General features: G+C 44.3%; 1 protein-coding gene across 4 annotated transcripts in view; it reads right to left on the reverse strand.

Annotated features, from left to right (window-relative positions):
- SLC8A3 (solute carrier family 8 member A3) overlaps window positions 1-23309 on the reverse strand; it is a 205768-nt gene extending 182459 nt beyond the window's left edge. For 2 of the 4 annotated variants that reach the window (XM_077322621.1, XM_077322618.1), the window contains exon 1: window positions 22589-23306. The gene's annotated coding sequence lies outside the window, so the exon portion shown is untranslated. Of the gene's footprint in view, window positions 1-22588 lie in introns of all 4 variants that reach the window. The other 2 variants (XM_077322620.1, XM_077322619.1) reach the window with 2 other exon arrangements.
- Between the last annotated feature and the right edge of the window lie 4246 nt (window positions 23310-27555).

Here is a 27555-nt window from a genome sequence, read left to right on the forward strand (position 1 = left end):
TTGCTTAGCACAAGAATCACTGAGGTATCTAAGGTCACCCATTTATTAAAACTACAGGAGATGCTTCTATCATTTGGTGAGTTAACAGCCCAATATATTTTTTTCAGAATCTACCTTTTTCTACAACCCTGGGGATTTCCTCAGGTTTGTAGAAAGATCTGGCTTAAGAACATAAAAGAAACCATGTTAATTAAGACCAGTGGCCCATCCAGTCCAACATTCTGGGTCACACAGACTCTTAGCGGGAGGTCCACCAGTGGGGCCAGAACTCCAGATGCTCTCCCACTATGCTCCCCCCCCAAAAAAAAACCCACAAAGAATACAACGCATCACTTTCCCAGGCATAGTGTTTCATCTATACCTTGAGGCTAATATCCAATCCCACTTGAACTTGTCTATGCTTTTAACTGCCACCAGTACTTCTGAATTCCATGTGTTAATTACTCTTTGCATAAAGGACTTCCTTCCATCTGTTCTAAACCCACTGCTCATCAATTTCATTGAGTAACCATGAATTTTTGTATTGTAAGGGAGAAAAGTACTTCTTTCTCCACCTTATCCCATGCATAATTCTGTAAACCATATCACCCCTCAGTTGTAGTTTCTCCTAGCTAAAGATCCCTAACCTCTTTAACATTTATTCATAGGGAAAGCATTCCATTCCCTTAATTGTTTTAGTTGCCCTTTTTTTTTGCACCTTTGTCAATTCTTTAATATTTTTTGAGGAGCAGTGACCAAAACTGTACAAAGGATTCCAAATGAGGCTGAATCATAGATTTATACAAAGGCATTATGAAACTGGCTGATTTGTTTTCAGTTCCTTTCCTAATAATCCACAGCACAGCATTTTATTCATTCATTTATTCATTTATATACCATCCTCCCCTGAGGCTCAGTTTTATTTTATTGCAGTTGCACCCTGCAATAAAATGTTGGCACTTTCACACACACTAATTAACATACTTTCTATCCTCTTTCAATGTACTTTGCAACTGGATTTTACTGTGTGAAACGGCAAAATCGATTTGTAAACCGTCTCTGAGGTGGATTGAAACTGCATTATTTAGTATGCGTGAAAGCACTCTTGAGTTATCTACCATGACTCCAAGATCTCTCTCCAGGTCAAACCCCATCAATGTGTCTCCATAGTTGGGATTTTTTTGCTCCAATGTGCATTACTTTGCACTTGCCCACATTGAACATCATTTACCACATTGATGTTCACTTACTCAGCCTTGACAGATCCCTCTGGAGCGCCTCACAGTCCGCCCTGGCTTTCACTGTCTTGAACAACTTAGGGCATTTCTGCACATAAAATAGTGTTACGCCAGCTGCATGGCATAGTGCTAAATATTCTCGTACCACCCGGCCACTCCTCACCTTTTTGCTGTCTCGCTCTTGTCTGCCACCTTTTCACACTTCTCGTCTTCCACATCTGCTGCTGGAAATGGTGGAAGAGAGCAATATGCTTTATATGTGATTCTCTTCCACCTGTCAATCAAGCCAGGCAACGAATCCCCTTCCTCCATTGACTAAAATAGGAATGTTGGCTTTTCCACCTTTCCTGGGCCCAGGGGGGGGGTGAAGTACATCCTCCAAACTTTCAGGGGAGGTCTGGGAGGATCTTACCTGACTCCCCTCCTTATTTCAGAATAGGGGCTCCTGAAGAGGGTGCCCCCATCCCTCCATTATATCCTATGGGACGGACTCTTCATTGGATATAATGGAGGGATGGGGGCACCCTCTTTGGGAACACCTAGAAGTAGATCCCATGGATCAATCATTCTGAGATTTGGAAGGAGGTCAGAGAAGAGCATCCCAGAGCTACCCAGAAAGTTTGGATGATGTACCTCAATCCCCCCCTCCCCAGGGCTGAATCTGCACTTACTTTATTTATTCCTGTTGCATTCAGATCGATTTGAGCTCGGGTCTTCCTGATTATTTTCCCCTGATTTGAAACAGAAAGTGCTCTGCACTTGATTCGGGGAGGGCGGAGGATTTCTTCTCCGTTTGACTGCCAGTGGAGAATCAGCTGGAGGCTCTGCGACGAGACTCCGCGGGGGGGGGGGGGGAGCTGGGAGGGCTCCTTGTGTTTTCTTTCCCATTATTCCAATACCAGCCTCCCACTCTGTGACTTATGGGGAATTTGATCCATCTCAGAGGGAAAGCTTGCAGCCGTCCTTTTGGAATAGGAGGCTTGTCTAATTTGCAGGCACTGGAAGGTAAATGCCACCCCCTCCCCTCCCCTTCCCGGGTTTGCAATAACGTTCATTAAAAAATAAAAACAAAAGCCAGCTAGCCAGCAGCTTCTCAGAGAAGAGGTAAATCCAGAGGGAAACAAATTCCAGAGGGAAACAAAGAGAAACAAGACATCTTGGGAGGAAAGTTTCGTAACCGGAAGCATTTGAACGGACTCCCTTACCAATTGGAGGCTCAGCAGCTTTTAGTTCAGGGAAACGTAAACAGCGGCACATTTTAGGAATGCGATTTTAAATTTATCCAGGGTTAAAAGCACTCCAGGAAATCGCGAAGAAAAGGTAGGGTCACTCCGGATAAATCATGTCTGTTGCAGAGGGAATATTTAAATCGCCCCAAATCCAGACGGAAATCGCATTCCGCGTAGATGGCAGGGACTGAATTGACCTGGAATTGCAATAAAAGCTCCATGCAGCTTACACCCAGGAAAGGTGGAAAAACCGAAATTCCTGCTGCCATGAGAAAACGTTAATGAGAAAAGATCTTCCCTTACAGAAATCATGCTGATTCCTCTTCAATAACATTTGTTCATCAATGTGTGTTTATTAAATCTATCTTTAATAACAGATTCCACCAACTTACTCAGTATTGATGCTAGATTGAATGGCCTGAAATTTCCCAAAACTCCTCTGGAACCTATTTTAAAGATGGGGTTTACATTAGCTACCTACCAGTCCTCAGGAATGGAAGCAGATTTTAGTGATATTTTTGTAAAATTCACATTGGTATTCTTTAAGGAACTTTTGGCCACCTGGGCCTGGTGATCTGTCAGTTTTTAATTTGTCCATCAGTCATAGGACTGCCTCTCTCATCACCTCAATTTGACTCAGTTCTTTCAATACCCCTCCCAAAACTGGCATTTCTGCAGTGGGTAAAGACCTCCCATCTTTGACAGTGAAGACAGAGGCAAAAAAATCATTCCGTTTCTCTGCCATTACCCTATTGGTGGTCTGGTGGTAAAAAAATGATTGTAACCTCCTGATTGATCATATAGTTATTAGGGATTGGCTATATTTCTACATCCTGTCCTGGTTCAAGTCTTTGGTTCTTACCAGGCAGAGAAAACAGCCTGTTCCACTCTGGAATGTAGTTTTTGATAAGCTCTCTCACAAGACCAAAGTTTATTTTATAGCTGAGATAGTCCTTCTCAAGGCTAGAGAAATGGAAGAAGAGCGTGTCACTACCGTTTATGTAAACAATTGCAGGTTGGGTGGGGGGGGGAAGCATTTGATCAGCTTTATGGATCTGTCAGCAATTCCTGGAAGGCTGGCAAAAGGGCTGTAGGGTGTTTCTGGGAGGTGGAGTGGGGAGGTGGAGACCACAGGCTACTGGTTCATTTTGCAAGGCCAACCTCCAAGGAAAGGGTATTTAATATGATGTAATCCTATTGTTCTCCATGTGTCTATATTTCTTCTGCAGTAAAAATACTTAAAAGATTTTTCTCTCTGTGTGATTCATTGGGGCTGGGCAAAAAACCCCTAATTTGGCCGTTCAGCTATCATTATCAACCTTTAGTATTCATTTACCTCTTGTCTGTTCATGGACCTAGTCTTCAGATCTAAGTATCCACAGCTGAGGCCACATTTAGAATGAATGATATACTGATTGATTTCAATATTTTGAACATAATTTCTCAGTGGAGACGAAGAAACCAACCCTGTGTGCCTCCCTCGATGAAGCATGAGATGAGGCTTAAAAAAAAGAAAAGAGAAAAGAGAGATAAAAGTTGTAATTCTGTGTATGCTTTAGTGATATTAAACTCAATGGACTTATTACTGAGTGGATTGGATTGGGTAGTAAGAAGATGACAGAAAGTGAGAAATACCAGGCAAAGACAAGAGAAGAATTTTTCAGCTGGAAGACAGAAAGGTTTTAATTCATAGTTGTAAATTAAAGTGCTACAGAATTCTTCATGAAGCTGGCATGGATGGTTAGCCAGTGCCCTGGCTTAGCCCTATTAGTGGGGATTTCACAGAATTAGTGAAATTAGAGACAGAAGAGAATTATTAAGTCCTTTCCATTCATGGTGACTGGGGCAGATTTATTTCTTTTATATGCTATTTTTTTCTACTTCATTGTCCTTTTCAGATTTAAATTACTCAAGAGACTACTATGCCTCTGCTCCCGCAGGAGAACAATCTTACTGTCTAATTCAACTCAGGGGTTCAGATTTTCCACTCAGTCTCCAGATGGAAATTAGGCAATTCTTCTTCTCCTCATTATCTCTCTTTGTACTTTCTCAAGGGTTCCTCTTTACATAGTTCCCATCCAATACATACATAGCACTATCATTAACTGTAATAATTATCGTTTAGTCAAATCACAGTTTATATCTACAAATTATACCAACTAACAGTTTAACAATCTAGTTCATTTTCCTCAGGTAATTCAAATTCAATATATCTGTTTTGCCACCTGGGACACGGCAGCCCATGGACCCAATCATACTCCCAGAGTCAGCAATGGCAGTGACAGTGAATGAGACTCCTACACGAAGAATCCATCTTCTTTGTATATACAGTACATCTCTTATGTTTTCCTCAGGGGAGTAACCAGTAGTTTGATATAGGCGTATGAAATCAGAAACACTACAAGGGAAACGGATGATAATCAGCATTATGAACAGCACTCTGGTAATGACTTACAATTTAGAACTGCTGAGTTAAGGAAATTCCACTCACACTATAGAAGTATCTTGAGAATACCTGCTTTGGGATTTTAAAAAAAGAATCCTCACCGGTCTACAGAAAGTCTGGCTTAATGGATAAAGCTCTCTTTAAACAGCTTGAACGTTCCATGAGGCATTTGAGGAGGCAGAAAATGGAGTAGTCAGGATATGAATGGCAATTCTTACTTAAGTGCTCAGCCATTCTTCCTACTAAATGGTATGTGGAAAAATAGAATAAGACATTTATTTTTTAATATTTATATATTTAGCCTAAGGCTCAGGGCAGTTTACATGGAACTGGAGAAAAACATTACAAATAACATGATAAATTGAACAATAGCAATACAGTCATAACCGTAAAACAATATAATCATGGAGCAAACATGATGAGAACATCATTTAACTATAACATTCTGACAGCCCCATGGGATGGACATATTGGTGGTGGTTTTCATGGGAGGGGGGGGGGTCAGGGGCCAATGGAAGGTGATTGCATTCAGGTCAACCTCAACCAAATGCTAGCAGAAACGCTCCCTTTTGCAGGTCCTGTGGAACTGTTTAAGCTCTGCTAGGGCTCTGATCTTTTCCAGGAGCATGTTTCACTAGGTGGGGGCCAGGATGGAGAAAGCTCTGGCCCTGGTTGAGGGCAAGCGAGCTTCCCTGGGGCCAGGAATCACCAGGTGGTAGCAGAGCATAAGGCTCTTTGAGGGGTGTAGGCAGAGAGGCGATCCCTTAGGTACCCTGGGCCCAGATGACAGATAGCCTTAAAGGTGATTACCAGAACTTTAAGCCTGATCTGGAATTCGACTGGAAGCCAGTGCAATTGTTGAAGGACCAAATGTGGGACCTCCATGGTGTTGCTGTGAGGACCCTGGCTGCAGCATTCTGGATCAGTTGTAGTTACCGGATCAAGGTTAAGGGCAGGGCTTTGTAGAGTGAGTTGCAGAAGTCTAGTCTAGAGGTGACCATCACAAGGATCACTGTGGATTGTAAACTAAACATGAGCAGGCAGTGTGATGCAGGTTGTCATTTGGAGGAGGGCAGGATGCTGTTCCAACTGGCTGCAGAGGAAAGGACACTCAGTAATGGGTTTAAACTTCAAGTACAATGATATAGGCTAGATATCAGGGGGGGAAATTTTCACAGTCAGAGTAGTTCAGCAGTGGAATAGGCTGCCTAAGGAGGTGGTGAGCTCCCCCTCACTGGCAGTCTTCAAGCAAAGGTTGGATGCACACTTTTCTTGGATGCTTTAGGATGCTTTGGGCTGATCCTGCGTTGAGCAGTGGGTTGGACTAGATGGCCTTTATGGCCCCGTCCAACTCTATGATTCTATGAATGCCAGCCATGCTACTTCAGTGACCTGAACCTTCATAGAGAGGGAGGCATCTAAAACCACACCCAGGTTCCTGGCAGAGTGAGCCACTGATAGCTGCACTCCATCCAGGTTCAGTAGGCGCGTTTCCTCCCTTGGCCCCTTCCTGCCCAACCACAGGACCTCTGCCTTTGAAGGGTTGAGCTTCAGACACCTCTGCTTGAGCCACCCCATCACTGTTTCCAAGCACCAGTTTGGTATAATGCTTAGGAGTGTGGACTTCTAATCTGGCATGCTGGGTTTGATTCTGCACTCCCCCACATGCAACCAGCTGGGCTCACCACGGCACTGACAAAGCTGTTCTGACCAAGCAGTGATATCAGAGCTCTCTCTGCCTCACCCACCTCATAGGGTGTCTGTTGTGGGAAGAGAAAAGGGAAGGAGATTGTAAGCCGCTTTGAGCCTCCTATGGGTAGAGAAAAGCAGCATATAAGAACTCTTCTTCTGCTGCTGCTGATGCTGTTGCTGCTTCTGGGGGAGAATCAAGGCAATCATCCATCAGGCGGAGGAGCTGGGTGTCATCAGCATATTGGTGACAACCCAGCCCGAACCTCCGCACCAGCTGAGCAAGAGGGCGCATAAAGATATTGAATATGATTGGGACCTTAAATAGTAAATCTATTATAATCCTGGAGATGCTGAGTTTCATGGGGAAATCCACAACAAATCATCTATTTGATTTTGATTAATCTGCATCTTATCTCCTATCCATTTTGATGGGAGTAACTGCAGTATTATGACAACTGTTCATTTCTGCCCTTGTGCTCCACATTGAGAACCAGGTTATAATTTTTATTTATGCCTTCTAATATTTTTCTATTTCTCATGCTGTTCCTTAGTCACCATTTCTAGCATCCCTCATCTCTATTTTTGACTCTATATCTTTACAGAAGTGTGAAGCCCTCCCACTTTATTATCCAGAGAAATTATTAGTTCTTCTCCTCTTTTAGTCCGTTGCCTAATGCAGGTCTTCAGTACCTTTGGCCTCTCTGATGCCTTTTTAAGGTAATTGCAATCCCTACAGTGACACAGTCCTTCTGCCAAGGTTTATACTCCCTAAATATGCATACATATGAGTCAATTAGACTGCAAATCTCTACGTTTTCATGACATGTGGTTCAGATACTGTCATTAAACATGGCTTCATCACAGCTACTGATCTTCACCCAGGCACTAATTTTGTAATTCAATTTTTAAAAAGTGATTGAGTAATTTATCTAGTGTGATTAATGTCTTATGCACCCAAACTGCTCATGCTTACAACCGTTGTATGAGATGCTTACAGATCTTTTTCTTAACATTAAGATGAAGACAGACAAACCATATGGGACTAAGAGAGAGAGACCACACAAGCAATCACAAAAGAAGTTCCATTGCCATGCAAAATTAGACAAAACCCTCTGGCTCCCCCAACTCCTCTGGTTGTTTCTCTTTGTGTAGGTTAATACGCTAAATACTAGCCTATTTTAAATGGCTGTGCCAGGTAGTTTCAAGTGTGTTAAAAAGTTGAGGTGAATATAAACTGTCAAGCAACTAAAAAGCATGGTCTCTAGACTCCAGACAGATCTAGTGAGACACATATGCAACTGAGTCAGCAGTCTGCACATTGGTTGTTGTCATTGTTATATGGAGACAGAACCCTTTTGAATCTGCAGTCTTAGACCTTCACCTCAGAGCCAGCCAGGGATCCTAGGAAACACAACAATTACATTATACGCACTCACTGGAACTGGCTTTAGTTAGGATCTGCTGGCTGAAACAGGTACATATTAATTTCCTGGGGTATCAGCATTCAATTCTAAGAGTTCTGTCTAGGACTTGGAAGCCATCTTGTCTTGCCTGCATTGCTTCTCATGCTTGTAAAGCCCTTCTCCAAGAAGGATGTTGCTCATGCAGAACCACTGCCTCTGCTCCTTCTTAAAATCTGCTGCCTTCTTTATAGAAGCATGCTTGCTGAATCACAGCATTAGTACTTTTCAGTATTGCAGGCTACTACCCAGATCCACAAAATCAAGTTAGTCTGAAGTTTGGTGGGTTCTTTTTTTTTTAACTGTAAATACATTTTATTAGATCCATGGTGGATCTTGTGTGCCAAAGACTCACAGACACTGCAATCCTTGTAGCAGCTCTTTATTGGTGCCAGAACATGATACAAGTTGTACCAAAACCACACTGAACCCCCCCCCCCGAAAACGCTAAGTTATACATAACATAGACAAAGGATTGCCCTCTAAGTGGCTTACAGAAAGATACACAGAAACAGACATTATTATTTTTTTAAACCCATAACCATAAATAATCTAGGGCTGCTTCCACACAGGGATTTTCCCCGCTACCATCAATATATGAGCAGAATGATCAATAGTTTCACAAATGAACAAACAGAGAAAAGGTTCATGTCATTTCAGACAAGAGCTGCCAAACCTCCAAGTTAGGCCTGGAAATCTCCCAAACTTGCAACCCAATCGCCAGACAACAGAGATCAATTTCCCTGGACAAAATGTCTGAGTGGAGGGTGAGCTCTATGCCATTGTAGAATCAATCCATAGAGTTGGAAGGGGCCATACAGGCCATCCAATCCACCCCCTGCTCAATGCAGGATCAGCCTATGCCCCACCAAGGTCCCTCCTCTCTCCAAACACTTCATCTCAAGGCTTGGATTAGCAAAGGGTCTTCAAATACTTAAATCCAGAGGTGTCTGAAACCCTGAGGTCCATGTCCACCTTCAGCCTCATTTCTTGATCCACCTCTGGAGCAGAATCTGCTCCCCTAATTTCTAGCTCTGTGTTATTTATTGTGCTGTGTCCCCTGGCTTCTGACTGAAGGCTACTACATAAGCAGGACATTTTAGCTTGCTTTATGTAGCTTCTGGATGCTTGACTCTAACAATGCTTCGGGCCTGATCTCCCCACAGGCACAAAGGGAAAGGAAGGCTGCAGCATAGGAATAAAATTGCCTGATTCTTCCATTTTTTCTTGTGCACTAGAGATTACCATCACAACCTCAAGGCAGATGGCACAGTTCATACATGACTGATGGATCAAAGTATGGTGTGTCACAGAGATGCATGGTCTGTATGTTAATTTTTAAAAAACTGAATCATAAATCTGCACAGAATCAAAAGAGTGCACTTTCTAGACTGCACTGTCACTTCCCCTGAATGCATTTATTCCACCTCTTCTGTGTCTTCCCTTTAAACTTCATGTATGCCCACTAGAAACATCCGCTACACAGTAAGCCCCCCAAAATAAAAAAAAATCTGATGCAGTAAAGTTAACATGAAATTTCTTCTGCTTGGGAGGACCTCCATGTTTTAGACATAAATTAGCCTGCTGTTTGAAGATAAAACTCACCTCATAAAGGCAGAACTATCTGACTCTGAATAGTTTCTTGTGATTATTCACCATTTGAACACAGGACATTGGTAACTACTTCTGCAATTTTTGTGGATTGGTCTCCCCCCCCCCCCCCAATAATCTGTATTAGTGTTCCAGCTACATATTGCAAAATCCTTGTGTTTATTTGGGAACAATATGAAGTCATTGCATTATACATCAATTAGAGTCTGGTGCCTCCAAGACACATACTTACTGAGTTCTGTTTGTGAGCAGAGCAGGGAGGGAGAAAGAGCTTGAGTTTCTCCCCCTGCTGTTTTTGCATCCTCCAGCAGCCCCAGTGAGCCATTAATGTATCCACAGTAAAAATCACATTACTTAAATGCCTACATGTACATTTGACAAGAACCAACAACAGCTCCCAATAGCTTTGTGGGTGCAGAAACAGCGGGTGGGGAGAAACTAGAGCCACTGCTCCCTGCCCACTATAGCAGCAAACAGAAAAGAGCTGGTGTGTAACTGGGAGGCATAAAATTGAATGTGTGATTCAAAGCCCCAGTCAACATGAGGACTTTGCAGTGCATAGCTGGGGCCTTGGTGATTTAAAACTTACCCTTGGGGGAGCTCTTCATATATTACACCTGCAATGCACTCTGAGCACCCTTAGGGCTGCCATCCTCCAGGAGGGGCCTGGAGATCTTCCAGAATTCTAGCTGTTCTCCAGATGACAGTTCTCCCGGAGAAAATGGCTGCTTTGGAGGGTGGACTCTTCAAACTCTGCCCTCCCTGGCTACACCCCCAGATCTCCAGGAATTTCCCAACCCTCCAGTTACCCACAATGGTTAGTTCTAACAGCAGACTCCATGCCTCCTACATAAGGTAAGGAGTCCTGAAGAGGTTTGTGAATGTCCACAGAATGAAGTTAAATCACTAATTCTTTCAGATGAGCTTTCCCATTTTCAATCCAGAGAAGTGGGCTTAACCTTTAATCCACTATTGCCTCCCACATAAACAACATGACCATCAAATATTCCACTAATAATAATATTAGACCATAACATTTCAGAAAAGGTATCTTTATTGGTGATATGTACATACTCTACTCAAATATTAGGCAAACATTTTGAGGATATCAGAGAGAAACCTAGGGTTGGGGATTTCATCAGGGTGGAGTGAGCAGTGTACACTATACAGCCATTCTTTTGCACAAACTGTCAGGAGCCATTGTCTATAGACAGTAGGGGTTGCCATAAATCTCAAAATGCACCCCAACATTCTGAATGCACCCCAAAATTAGTAGACTGTGCCCTGGGGAACCACGTGTTCCCATTAAAAATTACTGATCCAGAGGGAGTTGAGTTAGTAGTTAATTACTATATTTTAGCCTACATTTTAAAATTAAATTCTTATAAAGTACTTTAGAAGGCCAATTAAAATCCAAAACTAATTAACTAAATTCTATTTTATGGGGGGATATGCAACTGAAATTACATTACTTTTCAGAATAAATGTTACTTTCATTTAACATTTCTTTGTTTGCCCAAGGGCATTGAAAACCACCAAGTGCTTGAAACATACGGACCACATGCTACCAAGGAGAACAGATACCTGTGATTAACTAGCTTGTTGTTGTTGTTGTTAGGTGCGAAGTTGTGTCCGACCCATCGCGACCGCCTGGACAATGATCCTCCAGGCCTTCCTGTCCTCTACCATTCCCCGGAGTCCATTTAAGTTTGCACCTACTGCTTCAGTGACTCCATCCAGCCAGATTAACTAGCTAGATTAACTAGCTAGCGAACTATAAAATCAGAGTCTAGTAGCACTTTTAAGACCAACAAAGATTTATTCAGAGCGTGAGCTTTCGAGTGCTTGCACGCCCGTCTTAAAGGTGCTACTGAACTCTGATTGGATTGTGTTACTTCAGACCAACACAGCTACCCATTTGAATCCAGCTAGTGAACTGTGCATGGAGCCCTATTAGCTCTTTCGTTTTGGTTGCTCAGGAGCCCCAACCCAAATGGCCATAAAGGAAGATCTGGGACCATAGCAGCCATCAAATGCATGTTCCAGGAGAAAATCTGGCTGGCTCAATTTCATGTCCGTATTAAATCATTGCTCCAGATCAAGTTGCAAGAGAAGCAAATGTACCTAGAGTGAAAAAGCACACACTGGACCATGGTTGATCAAAGATGAGGCAAACTGGCTTCTTACTGAGCCTACTAAAAGATGAATGAGAGCAAAGTTTCTCGAAGGGACAGAGTAAGAATTACAAGGGGATGCCCCCACATCTCATATAGCTATCACCGACGTGGTAGCCAGATCTCAGCCTTCCCCACAATCAGTTTACTGAACAATAAATGTGCATTTGATTCTTGTTTGCCATGTCTTGCCTCAAGTCACGCTCTGATGGAACAGTAATACATTTTCTGAGCACTTAAACAATGCTGTTATGCAGCTGAAAAAAAAAATTAGGATCCATCCCGCAGGTAGATCATTCACTGCCATTTTGATTGTCGGGTAAAAGACAACTGTATCAGTGTCATGGGCATATAGTGGATATTTTTATCACACAGTTAATCATGTGTGACATTTCTTTATTTCATGCCTGTACCATTTTGTCAGCCTTGTTTACTGAAGTATTTCCCTTCACATTAAAAAAAAAATTCTTACTCCTATCCCACCATAAGCTGGCTATTTTGTGCATTTTATTTCATAGAATCATAGAATCATAGAGTTGGAAGGGACCTCATGGGTCATCTAGTCCAACCCCCTGCACTATGCAGGACACTCACATCTCAATCGCTCTTCTACTGTAACCTGCCACTCCTTTGCCTTCACAGAATCAGCCTCTCTGTCAGATGGCTATCTAGCCTCTGTTTAAAAATGTCCAAAGATGGAGAACCCACCACCTCCCAAGGAAGCCTTCACTTTTAAGTTTGTTTTAATTTTTCTAAGATTACAACCATCTCTTCTAAAGACATTTATTTAGGCTATTTGCCTCCTGCTTCATCCGCACAACAACCCTGTGCAGTAGGCCTCAAGTGTTTCAACTCCACAACAATCTGTGTGGGAGGCTTTAAATGTTTCTTCTGCACAGCAACCCTGTCCAACCTCCACTCACACACCAACATTCCCAGCCACGGGGCTACAACCCACACAACACACCCCTGCAGCCACATGTCCTTATTGACTGGACAACTCTCCACTTGCTTTTCCCACCCCCATGCTCTAGGGCCTGTTGTATTCCTGGATCCAAGCCCCTAGTACTAATCACATTTGAATAAGATACAGAAACTAGTTGCACACTGAAACACATTTAATCTACAGTTGACCTACATAATACATTTGATCAAGTGCTTTAAAAATACATTTGGATCACTGATACATTTTCTAGTATACAGTCTACCTAACCAGAAGATACATAAGATGTCCATCACCTTTTCAACTACAGACACCATCTCCATTCATGTCAATATTCTTGTTCAACTATTACAACAGTCCTTTGTCTGTATCAGCACAGAAAGAACTGAAAATTGTATTGTGTATATGAGTATTAATTATCTTTGCTACATGATGCCGGCTGTAGATCCCCTAGAGCAGTGGTCCCCAACCCCCGGTCCGGGGACCGGGACCGGTCCGTGTATCAGTCGGTACCAGGCCACAGCTCCTCCTCGTCCTCCTCCCCGGCTGCTGCCTCGGGGGCTGCCCTGCCACTCTGCTGCCGGCACACCTTTGGTGCTCTCCGGCGGCCGCCATGGCTGGGGCTCCCCCTCGGCTTGGCACTGCGCACCTGCTGTTAGCAGCGCCCCCCAGCAGGTGGCAGGAAGTCAGGGGCACTGGCGGGAAAGCAGCGGGGCTGGGACTCAGGCGGCGGTGTCCCTCGGCAAAAGACATACACACACACCCCGGGCCTCAGTAAAATTGTCAAGCATTGACCGGTCCCCAGTGATAAAAAGGTTGGGGATCACTGCCCTATAGTGCTTCCTACGATTCCTTAATTAATAATAATTTGAAACTGGCTGGCAAGCCAAGAACAGTCTAGCACTTGTGGGGTGAAAATTTCTTGCAACCAATACACAGGGACTGTATCTTCAAGAATAAGGGTAGTTTTATTACAGAGACTGGGGCATTAGGCTAGGCATAAAAGGAAATATGATTGTGTACTCACTGCCTAATCTAGGCAAGCAATTTTACAAATGAAGTGGAGCAATTGGATAAATTTAATCTGGTTTGGACACTCAGATTCATGACCTTTTCCAAAAGGAAGGAACATTCTCCGAGAACTTAGCAGTTTCCTTCTGAATGTTTTGTTTGGGATGGCCGCCAGAGGCACACTGAGTTATGGTGGTTATGGGTTCTACTTGGAGGGTAAAAAATTCAGTCCTGCTTGGGGGTGCGGGGTTTCAGCTGGGTCGTTTATGCTGCAAGGCTCTCATATTTCACTGTTTATATACATGAAAATAATGGAAGTCATCACAAGATTTGGAATAATGTATCACCTGTATTTCCAATCAATTCAGACGGTCATCCTGAGCAGATATTATAGTTTCTAATGGGTTGTCTATAAGCAAATCATTTGACTCTTAAACAAGGGAAGGCAACTGTACTGTTTTGGTGAACTGGGTCACTGACCAAGAAAATGGCATTCAGACTGTTGTAAAGGCAGCAACACCCTTTTCAGGTTTGCAGCTCGAAGGTTGGCTCCTCAAGGGCCATGTGTGCCACGCAGCTCCTTTTACCAGCTGCGTCCCTTCCTACAAATCAAGTATAGAGGCACTGGGATACCAAGGTGGAAAGCACAATATCCAAAATAGACTTCTGAAGAGGAACTAAAGAGCCTGTTGATGCGGGTGAAGGAGGAGAGTGTAAAAGTTGGCTTGAAACGCAACATCAAGAAAACGAAGATCATGGCATCCGGCCCTCTCAATTCCTGGCAAATAGATGAGGAAGAAATGGAGGTCGTGACAGATTTTATTTTCCTGGGCTCCAAGATCACTGCAGATGGGGACTGCAGCAAAGAAATTAAAAGACGCTTGCTCCTGGGGAGGATAGCTATGGCAAATCTAGACAGCATCCTAAAAAGCAGAGACATCACCCTGCCAACAAAAGTGCGTTTAGTCAAGGCTATGGTCTTCCCAGTTGCAATGTATGGCTGTGAAAGTTGGACCATAAGGAAGGCCGAGCGTCAAAGAATTGAGACTTTTGAACTCTGATGCTGGAGAAGACTCTTGTGAGTCCCTTGGACTGCAAGGCGAACAAACCGGTCAGTCCTAGAGATCAGCCCTGACTGCTCCTTAGAAGGCCAGATCCTGAAGATGAAACTCAAATACTTTGGCCACCTCATGAGAAGGAAGGACTCCCTGGAGAAGAGCCTAATGCTGGGAGCGATCGAGGGCCAAAGAAGAAGGGGACGACAGAGAATGAGGTGGCTGGATGGAGTCACTGAAGCAGTCGGTGCAAACTTAAATGGACTCAGGGGAACGGTAGAGGACAGGAAAGCCTGGAGGATCATTGTCCATGGGGTCGCGATGGGTTGGACACGACTTCGCACCTAACAACAACAAGAGTCTTGAATCTTCTATTATTTCTTTCTTTATTCTTTACTTAACAAAGCAGTCCCAACGCGTTTCGCCCACTGGCTTTGTCAAGGGACATTAAATTTATAGTTTTCAGACAAACTTCAGATTAGTAAATATATGTCTCTTAAATAGAGTATAAGGTTGTTATAACTTCAGCTACTCCTAGCTTATGGCGTTCCAAAAGTGAAGCAGGTACTGACTGGAGACAGGGCCTTTTCAGAGCCAGAGTTTGAGAAACCCCTTCTTCCAGAGGCATCTGGGCATTTCACTGCAATTGAATGTACATTTGTTTTCAGGTTTTTTTCCCACTGCCATGGTTTTGATGATGTTTAAATGACTGACACTTTGGAGTTTGCTTTATAGCTATTTTTATTTGAAAAAGAAATAATTAGAAAGTGGGATACAAATAGGTCAAATGAACAAACAAGCCACATTTCCAAAGTGGATCACACAGACATCGGCTACTAATCTTCTCCATACTCAGCAAGGTGCAGAGGGATAGACTGACACTGCAATGGTATACAGAGTTACTCCAGGATAACTCCATTAAAACCAGTGGGTTTTGGCTCTGTGAGAGAGAGGATTCAGTTTTAGGGAGGAAACTAAGTGGTTCATGAAGAAACTACAGACATTTTACTACAGAGAAGCCATGGCATACAAGCTTCAGCTGTCTTGCTCTTGACAGGAGCAGCACAAGAAGTATACATTGCAAATCCTGCCTCCAAAAGGGAGGGAGGTATGATATAACAGGAGGGGATGGACAACTTAACTGAGAAATCACTTTTAGCTGGGCCCAATATTATTTATGAATCTGTCCTGACTCAGGGCAGCATGCATCCATCTCCCGTCATATTTTAAACATACACGCACACCACAAGAGCCCTAGGAGATGAGTTTGGATGAGAAAGAAAACTGGCCTTAAGTTACCAGTTGTGCTTCAGGGCCATGTGAAGAGCTGCATCTCCCCAATTTCAGGCAAGTGTTATACCACCATTGCTGCAATACTAACAACACTTTCCCAGTGAATAACATGGACTTGCTTCTGTGTAGACCTGCTCAGGAGTTCTTCCAATGGCTCTCAAAGATGCTCTACTGGACCATTTACGCACGGGAGGTTTCATGCTGGGCTAAAGGCTAGAGTTTTAGTCATGGCAGGTTGCCCCACCTCTTCCTGCACCCACACGGGGGGAGCATTTGGCCCGGTGTACCACATCCGTCCCCAATTTCTGGTCCTGCACAGAAGCTGGGGCAGTGAAGTTCCCAGTGCATAAACAGTCCTGAGCAGATTTGGCCAGAAGTATTCCTGAAGCCTTCTCCAAGAGCTGTTCTCACTGGGGAAGAGAAATTATCAAAATAATGGCAAAACATGTGGCATTCATAGGACTCAAACAATGGATGATGGGATACATATTCCAAAACAATAAGATATAACTCCCTTGACTGGTTAATTTTTTTTAAAAACTCTGTTGTCTCCACAGAGACATGCAAAGCTAGTCCTGTTGATCTGCAGAAGAGAAAAGAATGAAGAGTCTTGTTGTGGGTGGCTGCTTAAAGACTTGACAGATAAGATATTCATGGACCATAGTCCACTTCATTAGATGTGTCTGACGAAGTAGATTTTGGCCCACAAAAGCTTATGCCACAATGACTCTACCTGTCTTTTAAGCTCATGGGAATTGTAGTCCATGAACATCTGGAGGACCACAGGTTGACTACCCCTGTTTTAACGTATTCCGAGACTCTGCAGGCATGAACCATTCAAGTCCATTAGCAGGTCTCAGGGCTTGCGCAACGCCTGGTCAGATAATATTTCTGTTGGGTGACAGCAATACAAATTGCTCTCTTTAGGATTTGGACTGTAATAGCTAAAATGATTTATAAACTTCAGCATTTACTTCAGTTTTAAATTATTTTTACAAAGGCTTTAGCTTCAACTTAGTATCTAATCTACAGCATTAGCATACTATACAATAATGTTCTCAGTCCCTGCAAACAGAAGATCATTAATGGTTCAGAAATGCCGATGTACAGAGTCAGTAATCAGATTAATCTCATAAATAACTAATATTCAGTATGGGCAGATTTGTACCCTATCAACGGTATGCCACATATCTCAGAGCAGCTTTAACTAGCTTGACTTCCCTGTGCTTTTCTAGATGTAAAAAGGATACAACAGCTGAGTTGTGTAACTCCCCTGAAATGAATGATGTGCACACCATGCAGATTTTTAACATGCTGCCTTAACTCATGTCATGGATCAGCTGTTTCCCCTTGTATACAGAATACTTAATATACTTAACATTATATAGTAGTACATCAAAGTGTTCAAAAGGATTCACACACATTACTTTGCAGCATATCTCTGTTAGTCTTGTAACATACCTCTGTATAATAATTATATTGCAGAGGCAGGCAGTAAGCAAAGCAACAGCAGTTTGCTTAAGTCTGTCTAAGGAGAACACAGCAAAGGCTAGACTTGATTCTGAAGGGATTCAGGGATTCTGAAGTTCACAGATACTTCTGTAGTGCATCACAGCATCTTTTTTCAAAATGCAAAGTTAATTATTTTTAAAGCACAGTAAAGAGAATACTAAGAAGCATATCCCCACTAACTGACAAATGTCTGCAATACTGTACAACTGTTAATGATCAGAGCATGCTTTTAGTCTTTAAATTGAAAACATAATGCTGGGCAGATGGGAAGGTCATTTGCTTCCTTGGCGTAAGAACCTAAGAACAGGGGGAGAGCCCCAGTCAAATCAGTGGTCCACCTAGCCTAGTATCATCTTCCACACAGGGACCAACCAGTTCCTCTGGAGGGCCAATAAACAACATAGAAGTCAAGGCTGTCCCCTGGTGCTGTCTCCTAGTAATGAGAGGTTTGCTAATGTTAATTTCTAACACTGATGTTGTCTCTTGTGCTGATATGGGATCGTGGTTAGAAGTTAATGTTGTTATTGTTAAATGTTGTAATTCTTGTTGGCTTCAGTTATGGAATCCATTGTTGTCGTTCTGATGTTCCTGATGTTATGGTGCCATGAATCACACAGTATTTCCCTGTTTTGTGTAAACCATCCTGAGCCTCAGAGGAGGGCAGTCAATGAATGAACGAACGAACGTTCAGAGGTTTGCTCCTTCTGAATATGGAGGTTCCGTTTATTAATCGTGAGTAGTAGCCACTCTCTAATGAATCTCTCTAATCCCCTTTTAAAACAATCTGTGCTTATGGCCAACACTATGTCCAGTAGCAGCAATTTCCCTTATTTTAGGATCAAACAGGCCACGCATTTCTTCAGATGCAGACCCCATCTAGTGGGGTCAGAAATTTGTACAAACCCAATATGTGGGGCTACAGAAAGTTTTACCAATCATGTAATTTTTCCTGTGGACTACACAGCTGTTAATGTATTTGTCCTCTTATGTAGGGGAGAGGCTGAACAACCTTCACACTTTATAAATAAGTGTATGCTCCTATTAATTCATTATTTAACACCTACATACATCCTGCCTTTCCCAAATGGTCTTCAAGCAGCATTTAAAAGGGATCCATGATGAAATTAAATAATTTACTCACACTGATAAAGAAAGTGGTGACAGAAATAACTCTTGTGGTCCAAGTCCAATATTCTACCCGCCATACTACCCATCGCCTTCACTGCATTAGACCCCCATTATCAGATCTGCCTTTTTCATTACCTGCAAGTGTTGGAATACTTGGACAAGGCATTTCATTATGCTAAAAGTTATTATCCATACCTTACTTTCCTAACAAAAATATGTTTGATAAATTTGGTTAGGGTTCCTTTTTGGCCACTTGAGTAATAACAATTGTAAAGGCTCTCAAAGAAGTGTGAGTGACTTATCCTTTGACAGCAGTATAAAGTACTGCCTTCCACAACTCCTGCTTCCTTATTCCCACCTGTGTCTGGAAGACAATTCTACTTTAATTTAGACAACACAGTGGTCACAGGATCCATATTCATTCATTTATCCATTTATTATATTTACATCTCACCTTTGCCCCAAAGGGCCCAAGGTGCAAGCAGAAGCTCAACTTATGGAAGAGATCTTTGCCAACTTCCCCCTTTCTCCAGCCTTTTCTACCACCCTCTTAAAGTTCAGGGGACCCTCAGGGACACTGTGGGAGTATGATGGGGGAACTGATGGAAAGCATGCTCATCAAATGGGCTTCCTGCAGCCCCCCCCCCCATGAATGCTGCAACTAGGCTACACCTGGAGATTATATCAGTACAATGAGATGAGATGGGTTAATGCTTTTATTTAATTGGTTATTGTTTAATGTGTTATGGTTTGATTAATATTTATTTAAAGTTAATGTACTTTTGGTTCTTCTTATTGCAGTTGTACACTGCCCTGAAACTCTAGGGAGGTCTGTAAGTAAGTAAGTAAGTAATATTGTGTGAATTCCTGCTCCATTTATGGCACAATTTGTACAAGAGAGAGGAAATTTCCAGCAATTCTACTTTCACACTCCCACAGCATTCCCATACTGTTGCTGAGGGTTTTCTGATTTTCAAGGGTGGTTTTCAGGGGTATAGGGACCTGGAATAAGGGGGGGAAGGAAGATCCTTTCCTTCAGCTCTCTTCCACTTGTGGAATTTTGAATTCAACCCACAATTTCCACATAAATATTGTCCAACTGCAGATGGAGCACTGCCACAAGAAAAGTGTGATGTCCCATGATTGTGGGGCTTTGACTATCATCTACAATGTGGAATTAATGCAAGTGCTGCAGAAATCACAGTGTTGTGTTTGGAGAAGATATTACTTCCTTCTGTCAAGCTGAGAATACTTGCACGCCAGCTTGAACCCCAATGTACTCTAATGAAGAATACTGTTTCAGTCATCCTTCTCCCATTGTATGTACTTTAAGCATACAGTTAACATAGTATTTTGGCCTCTTGACTTTCACTCAATTCATTTAATAGTGTTTAATGCAGCAGCAAGAGGCTACCAATAAGAGAGGGTTGGATAGGGGCTGTAATGATTCTGGTATAGATCCCACTATGAGGCTTTCATTTGATGTTTTTCTTCCTCATTTCCACAATGTAGACTGGGAACAAGTGACTTTCCTGACAGCTTAGCTATCAAGAGGGATGACATCAGAATGGGTCACCAAGTCCCTAAGTGAGCCGGGCAAGGATATATTGAGGACAGTCAAGTTGGTTTGGTTCCCACTGATTTTGGAGAACTACTCTTTTGACAGAATATTAATTTGCAAGTTAGGGTCAATAAGCCACTGTTTTGTGTACAGTGAAACCATGCCTCATTTTAATCAGGGCTCATTCAGGACATGGGGATCTGAAATGTCAACACACTATCACAAGACCACCTTCCTCAAGAATGCTGTGGCAGAACCACAAGCTCTAAAAATGGCTGTGTAGAACAGTCAACAGAAAAGATACATTAAATAAGACAGCCTTGGTCCCATCAGAAACACCCCTCCAAATGCCTCCTTTGCTGTCATGTTTTATGCAATGATTTTTAAACAAAGATAAATCACAAAATAAAGGGGGGAAATCAAAATGCTCATGCTACTGTTGAACAGGAAGAAAAAATACCCTAGTCAGACAGTATTTTCAGAATCTGCTTGCTAATTACCAGTGGAAAAGCAAAGGGAAGAGAAATCAACTTTTCAGAGCAGTTAACACAAATAACAGTGTACGTGCCTTGTAAACATGAACAAATATCATTTGCTAGGTGATCCCCAATTAACCTCACCTGTACATAGCCTCACTATTCCTACAAAGGCCAGCCCTGCAGAGCAGAAGACTAGCTTCCGATGGACAAGTGGTCCTCACATTGCAACTCTGAACTGATAAATTAAACCCTTGTCAGGCAAACAAGGAATTTTTCCTTCTACCCTTCAGACTGTTCTGGCGAGCCATCTTGGTCTCCCAGAGTCATAGGGAGAAGGACTACAATCCTACGCAAGCCCACTGATTTCCTCCAGCCTATCCCGAAGCAACCCTGCATAGGATTGCAGTGCGAGCTCGGCAGGCCTCAAAGGCCAACCGGGGGCAAAGAAAAGTCCAGCCCTTCCGCAGGAAGCAGACCGGATCCCAAGCTGCCTCCTGCTCCCACGAAGTCAACGGCGTCCTCCTTGTCCTATTTAGGAAGAGGCCATGGCGCAGGAGCTATATTTGAAAAGCGAGGTAAACAAGATCTCAGCAGGAGTGGATGGAGTACAACAGCTGGGCAAGATTAATGGCACACGTCGAGGCAGGAAGAGAGCCCCGCAGACACGCACCGGCGGCGCGAGAGGTTTCCTCGCTTGCCTTTCCAAAGCGGCATCCTCGGAGCAGCCCTGCCTGCTGGAAATCCCTTGGCTTTCGCCGCCGCTTCCTCTCCGCCCGGACACCTCCCTCTCCCCCACCCCCCGTGCGCGCGCGCTCTTCTCTCTTTAAATATTCACAGACGGTCTGTGGCGATCCCGTGTCCAAACCTATCAGAGGGGGTCAACCACCATCTGGCCAGTTGCGGGCACTTTTTGCAAAACTGCACGTTTTCCCCTCCCGCCTCTAAATCAAAACAAGCCACGCTCTGCCTGCCGGCACACCTGGAAATGGGCCGCTTTGGAAAGAAGGGGGAAATTTATAGCACTGCATTCAAGGCATTTCATTCTGCCTATTGCTCCAGCCCCAAATTCTTCTCTTTCCCTCTCTGCCTGCCTCTCCCTCCCCCCCCCCCAGCAAACCACCTCGCCTGCCCTCTCCTGCCCTCCCCCTTTCCCTCCTACATCTGCTCCCAAGGGCTGTCAGCAAGTTCAGCAGGAATCAAAGGATCCCGGGGTTTGGCTGTGAAACGGAGCTGCCTCCACGCTTTCCCTCCGAGCTACTGGCGGCTTGTTATTGCGTTCAAATATCACCACCACCCCGTCAACCTCTTGGTCGCCGTGTAAATCCCTTCCGGCGGGAGGAGTCGTGGAGCGGCAGCAGGAGGCAAGGAAAGGCAACCTTTAAAAAATGCACCTTAGGCCGGGCAGGAACCCAGCAGCTTCCCTCTTTCCCTGCAATCTCCCCCTGCTCCTCAGATGGTCTGAGCGCAGAGCTGGCATGTGAAGCTGCAGCACACGGCTTATCTCCATATGGATGGATGTGCAACACACGCACGCACACGAGCCGAGGGCTGCAGCTCCACCGAGGCGGCCAAAGAGTATTTGCACCATTCTGCCCATCCGTTTCCTGAAGACTGAGGCTCTTGCCAAGCCATTCCATCGCCTCTCCCCCCCCCCCCCCGCTCTACCCCCGTCAAACTGCCAGGGAACCGGAGCGCGGCCGCTTCAGGGCCACTTCCCGGCAGCGAATCCGACCCCCCCCCCCGCACGTTGCAAGCCCCTCAAGTGGGCTTCACTTACCCCTCCTGGCTCTCGGCTTCGGGGAGGGGTGTCCTTGCTGCTCCCCCACTCACAGAGCCTCGCGGGTCTCTACAGCGAGCTCATTCCATCGCGTGGTGAATCTCTGCCAGGACGGGATGAGATGGGAGGAGGGGGGGTGTCCTCCTTCGCATGTCAATCCAAGTAGCGGTGCCTGCTGGAAAAGCCAGGTTCGCCTTGGCCGCTGTGAGGGAGGAAGAAGCGCATCTGGAAAGGGGGTGGCTGAAGCGGGGATGGGGGGGGGGGCTTGAAATGTGGAGAATGCCACCAGCGAAGCCCTTTCCTTTCACCCCCCCAGCCGTGTGCAGAGTAATGTCAACGGGGGAGGGGAGGGAAGCTGAAGAGCGGGAGGATGAGGAGGGGGGAAATGACGACGGCACCCCCAGGTTGCAAGAGAAGAGGATGGGCTTCCCCCTGCTCTTGCTGCGTGTGTGTGTGTGCGTGCGTGCGTGTCACGGTCTCGGCGCCGCTGGCTCGGCGGACAGGCTTCCCAGCATCACAGAGCAAGCAGGCGAGCCTCGGAGCCTGGTTGGTTTCGGCGCGAGAGACACGGCTTCGCCTTTGCACAACTGCAGCACGGAAACCGAATGCAAAAAGCCAATCTCGCAGCCTCTCCAAACTCCACGTCACCCTATCAGCTGGGAGCAAGAACTGCAACCGAATTACAAGCCGTGCATATTTATCCTTCGCACAAGCCGCGCGGGGGAGCGGGAGATTTTTCAGACGGGGGACTTGGAAGCAAATGGCAACGCCAGAAACCACAGGCAAGCCCCACGCAAAGGCCGGCCGGGAGCGGGAGGAGACACCCGCGCGGGCTGGCCGCCTGGCAACCGAGCACCTGAGAGGGAGTCCCCGGGCCGGCCTCTGTGGCCTTGTGCCTTCCAATGGGGGCAGCAGAGGGGGAGGGGACGGGACTCGGAGCGGATCTGACCCTTCACGTTCCGCAACGAAACCAAGATCTGAGGTCCTGTGTGAAGTTCGTGCCAAGGCCATCTGGGCGGGATGGTATATATATAGCCCCGAAAATTGCTTCGGCAGAATGAGTGTGGGCTTTTGTGCCCAGGGAACTTGTTTGGAAGCACCCGACTCAGCTGGGTAGGGGAACTGTGGCAGAGAGAGGCCGCCCTGGCCTCTCTTTATGTTGAAGTCAAATAACAACTTGGGAGGCAGCAGGAGCCATTTGGAAGCTAAAAATAAGACTGGCTACCTCACAAATTGCAGTTTGACTTCAGTGACAAATGACCAGGCTGGAAACCGGCTTCTACCAGTCTGGAGGAGAATGATAGCTTTTGGGTTTTGAAATGAAGGCCAGGCCCAGATATTTCACTCCCTATAATTGCCTCTGTTTTGTCAAGAACTAGCATGGGTAAGTCTGCCTGAAGAGATCTGCCACCTGGCATGAGTCTTTGAAGGCTATATTATAGAGTGACCAAGGTACAAGACACCGTCCACTGAAAATTCTCTGACATAAACACCACTTGAAACGAACAGGCTATGCAAGAGCACAGGCATCTTAGCTTACTGGCTCAGTTGTCAAAGGAAGATGCTCGTTCATTTCATGCTTCTTATTTTTAGTGCTTTGTAAACATTAGTCATGTTTAATTCTTAACAAGAGTTGAAAGCAGGTTGAGGCATAAAGATACATCTTGTTTGCCTGAGAGAGCAAAACTACAGATGCATTTACAGCTGAGAGTGTTACGGCAGACACAGCTCTTCAAGGTACACAGATGTTTCACTTCAGTTGCAACCCTGTACAAGAAGCTATTTCCTTTCTCCCATCCCATATGGCTGTGGAGCAATCAAATTCCGTCTGGCTTTAAAAAAATGTCTACTGGGTCCCCCCCCCTTTTGACATCATGTGAGTAAAAATCTCTGCTGATAAATTAAAAGTTATTTTTTAAAAATTGCCCTGCAAGGATCAGGTCACATTCTGATTGATTATTTATGACAGTCTTTGCATACTATCAGATGGGTGGCTGCGTTGGTCTGAAGCAGCAGAAACAAAATTTGAGCACCTCCAGGACCAACAAGATTCAATTCTGGGTAGAAGCAAGAACTGAGAAACTAGCATGTGTAGATGCAAACTCCTTTAGATATATTGAGATAAATTTCCTCAAATGTTATATATAGAAGAAGAAGAGTTGGTTCTTATATGCCGTTTTTCTCTACCTGAAGGAGTCTCAAAGCTGCTTGCATTCGCCTCCCCTTTCTTCTCCCCACAACAGGCACCCTGTGAGGGAGGTGAGGCTGAGAGAGCCCTGATATCACTGCTCGGTCAGAACAGCTTTGTCAGTGCTGTGGTGAGCCCAAGATCACCCAGCTGGCTGCTTGTGGGGGAGCACGGAATCAAACCTGGCTTGCCAGATTAGAAGCCACTGCTCTTAACCACTACACCAAGTTGGCTTGTACTTAGAAATGAATGTTACTGTTTTGGGAGGTGCTACTCAAACCCCACCCCACTCAAACTTTGTTTTCACATCTGTTAACTCTTGTATTTGTAAACTAATTTATTGCCATTCACAGATGTTATCCAATCTCAGCTATAATTGCCCGGTTACTTATGCAACTTGACTGTTTCACTATATCTGTAGAACTGCACATGAAGCTTATATCTTGAATAAAACCTCATCCAGATGACTAACACCCTGAACTTCACACGTAGTCTAGATGAGGAGGTGTCTTGCAAGGGACAGGGGTCAGGGTGAAACTTACTTTTTGGAGAGCCAGGTTGGTGTGTGGACTTCTAATCTGTCAAGCTGGGTTCAATTCTGCACTCCCCGACATGGGTGACCACAGCACTGATAAAGCTGTTCTGAAAGCCGCTTTGAGACTCCTTCGGGTAGAGAAAAGCAGCATATAAGAACCAACTCTTCTTTTTCTTCTTCTACGTCTCTGCAAAAGAATGTGCTAGATAGTGTTATTTTTTTAAGGAAAGCTGGGATTTCAGAGAATTTTTAGCACATTATTATCCTTACATTGATATAATATAATATCTTTTTTAAAGCATAAAAGCTCTCCCCGTGGTAGGAAAGGAAATTACCACTGCAGGGACAGTGTTAGGTAGAATTGCCAGATCCAGGATGGGAATGGGATGAGCCTGGGGAGGATAAGGAGCTCTGTAGGGGACAATGCTGTAGAATCCACCCTCCTAAGAATCCAGGGGAACTGATATCTGCAGTTCGGAGATGAGGTGTCATTCTGGAGGATCCCCAGGTTCCACCTGGAGGCTGGCATCCCTAGTGTCAGAGAAAATGGCTGTCGTGGGCAGGGAACTCTGAACTGTCCCACCCACATGGCAGCCATCTAGGTTTTACTGCAATCTTTTCGCAACAAATTAGGTTTGAGAAAAATCTGATAAAAGCGGGGGAAGCCTCAGATAGTGCAGGAATGCACCATGATGTTAGAGGGAAGCAGGGGGAAAACTAGCTTCTTAACAGCAACAAGCCTTTCTGTCATTTATGTCATTAAAACCATTTCTGTGTGTGCATTTTATCATAAAATGTTTCTTTATTAACATCATTTATAGTCTACCTTTGGAGATGAGACTCAAGTAGGGTTTTCCAGGCCTGTCTCTAGCAACCTTGGAAGCTTTAGGGACAAAGCTAAAGCCAGAAATGACATCACAGCAATGAGCAACAGACTCAAGGCACTTACAGCTAAAAACAATGCAGTAAGAACACTATAAGACATGAAGCCAAGACAAGTAAAGAATAACATATATGTAGTACAGACATAACAGACGGATTACAAGATTGCACAGCAATGCAGTGAAACATAACACATGCAGTAAACTAATAAAACAATTAGAGAACAATGAAGGAAAAGACAGCATAATATATGTAACAAAAATTGGCTTAAATTCCAGTGACATTCATTTAAATGTTCACCACAGGGCACCACAAATTTTATGAAAATCTTGTACCAGATATATGTATATAAAATCTCTTGGAAAACTAAGTTAATTTGCTAGGGTGCTAGGAAAGGGTGTATAGATTATCTCTCCTCCACTAAGGATATTAGAGTTATAATCATAGAATAATAGAGTTGGAAGTGACCTCATGGGTCATCTAGTCCAACCCCCTGCACTATGCAGGACACTCACATCCCAATCAGTCATCTACTGTAACCTGCCACCCATTTGCCTTCACAGAATCAGCCTCTCCGTCAGATAGCTATCCAGCCTCTGTTTAAAAATTTCTAAAGATGGAGGACCCACCACCTCCCAAGGAATCCTGTTCCACTGAGAAACCACTCTAACTGTCAGGAACTTCTTCCGGATATTTAGATGGAATTTCTTTTGAATTAATTTCATCCCATTGGTTCTGGTCTGTCCCTCTGGGACAAGAGAGAACAACTCTGCTCCATCCTCTATATGGCACCCTTTAAAATACTTGAAGATGGTTATCAGATCTCCTATCAGCCGTCTCCTCTCTAGGCTAAACAGACCAAGCTCCCCCACCCTTTCTTCATATGTCTTGGTCTCCAACCCCCTCACCATCTTTGTTGCCCTCTGGACATGTTCCAGTTCTAATAGACTGGAGATCCCTGGCCCACCAGAGCTATGTCTTGCATCAGCCAGCTGGTGGAATGAACTCCTGGAACAGCTTAAGGCCCTAACAGATCTGACTCAGTTCTGCAGGACCTTTTGACAGAGCTCTTCCACCAGACAATGGTGATTTGGGGCAATGAACATCATGACAATGCTAGATAAAAACATCTGACTTCATCTATGGAAGCACACCTCCCACCCCCAAAACCCAAATATAGCAGTATGTGTTCTGCCTAATCCAACCAGCATGACCATTTTAATATTTAATGTATTACTATAACTTAACTGTGGCAAATTGTATTTTATTATTTTATGTACTATGTGGAGGTGGATTTTAAAATCTTGGAACCTATCCTGAGCCAGCTCACTTGGGGGAGGAGGGTATAAAAATAAATAAATA

Source organism: Paroedura picta, chromosome 2, assembly GCF_049243985.1.
Source record: "Paroedura picta isolate Pp20150507F chromosome 2, Ppicta_v3.0, whole genome shotgun sequence".
In the NCBI taxonomy this organism is placed as follows: Eukaryota; Metazoa; Chordata; class Lepidosauria; order Squamata; family Gekkonidae; genus Paroedura; species Paroedura picta.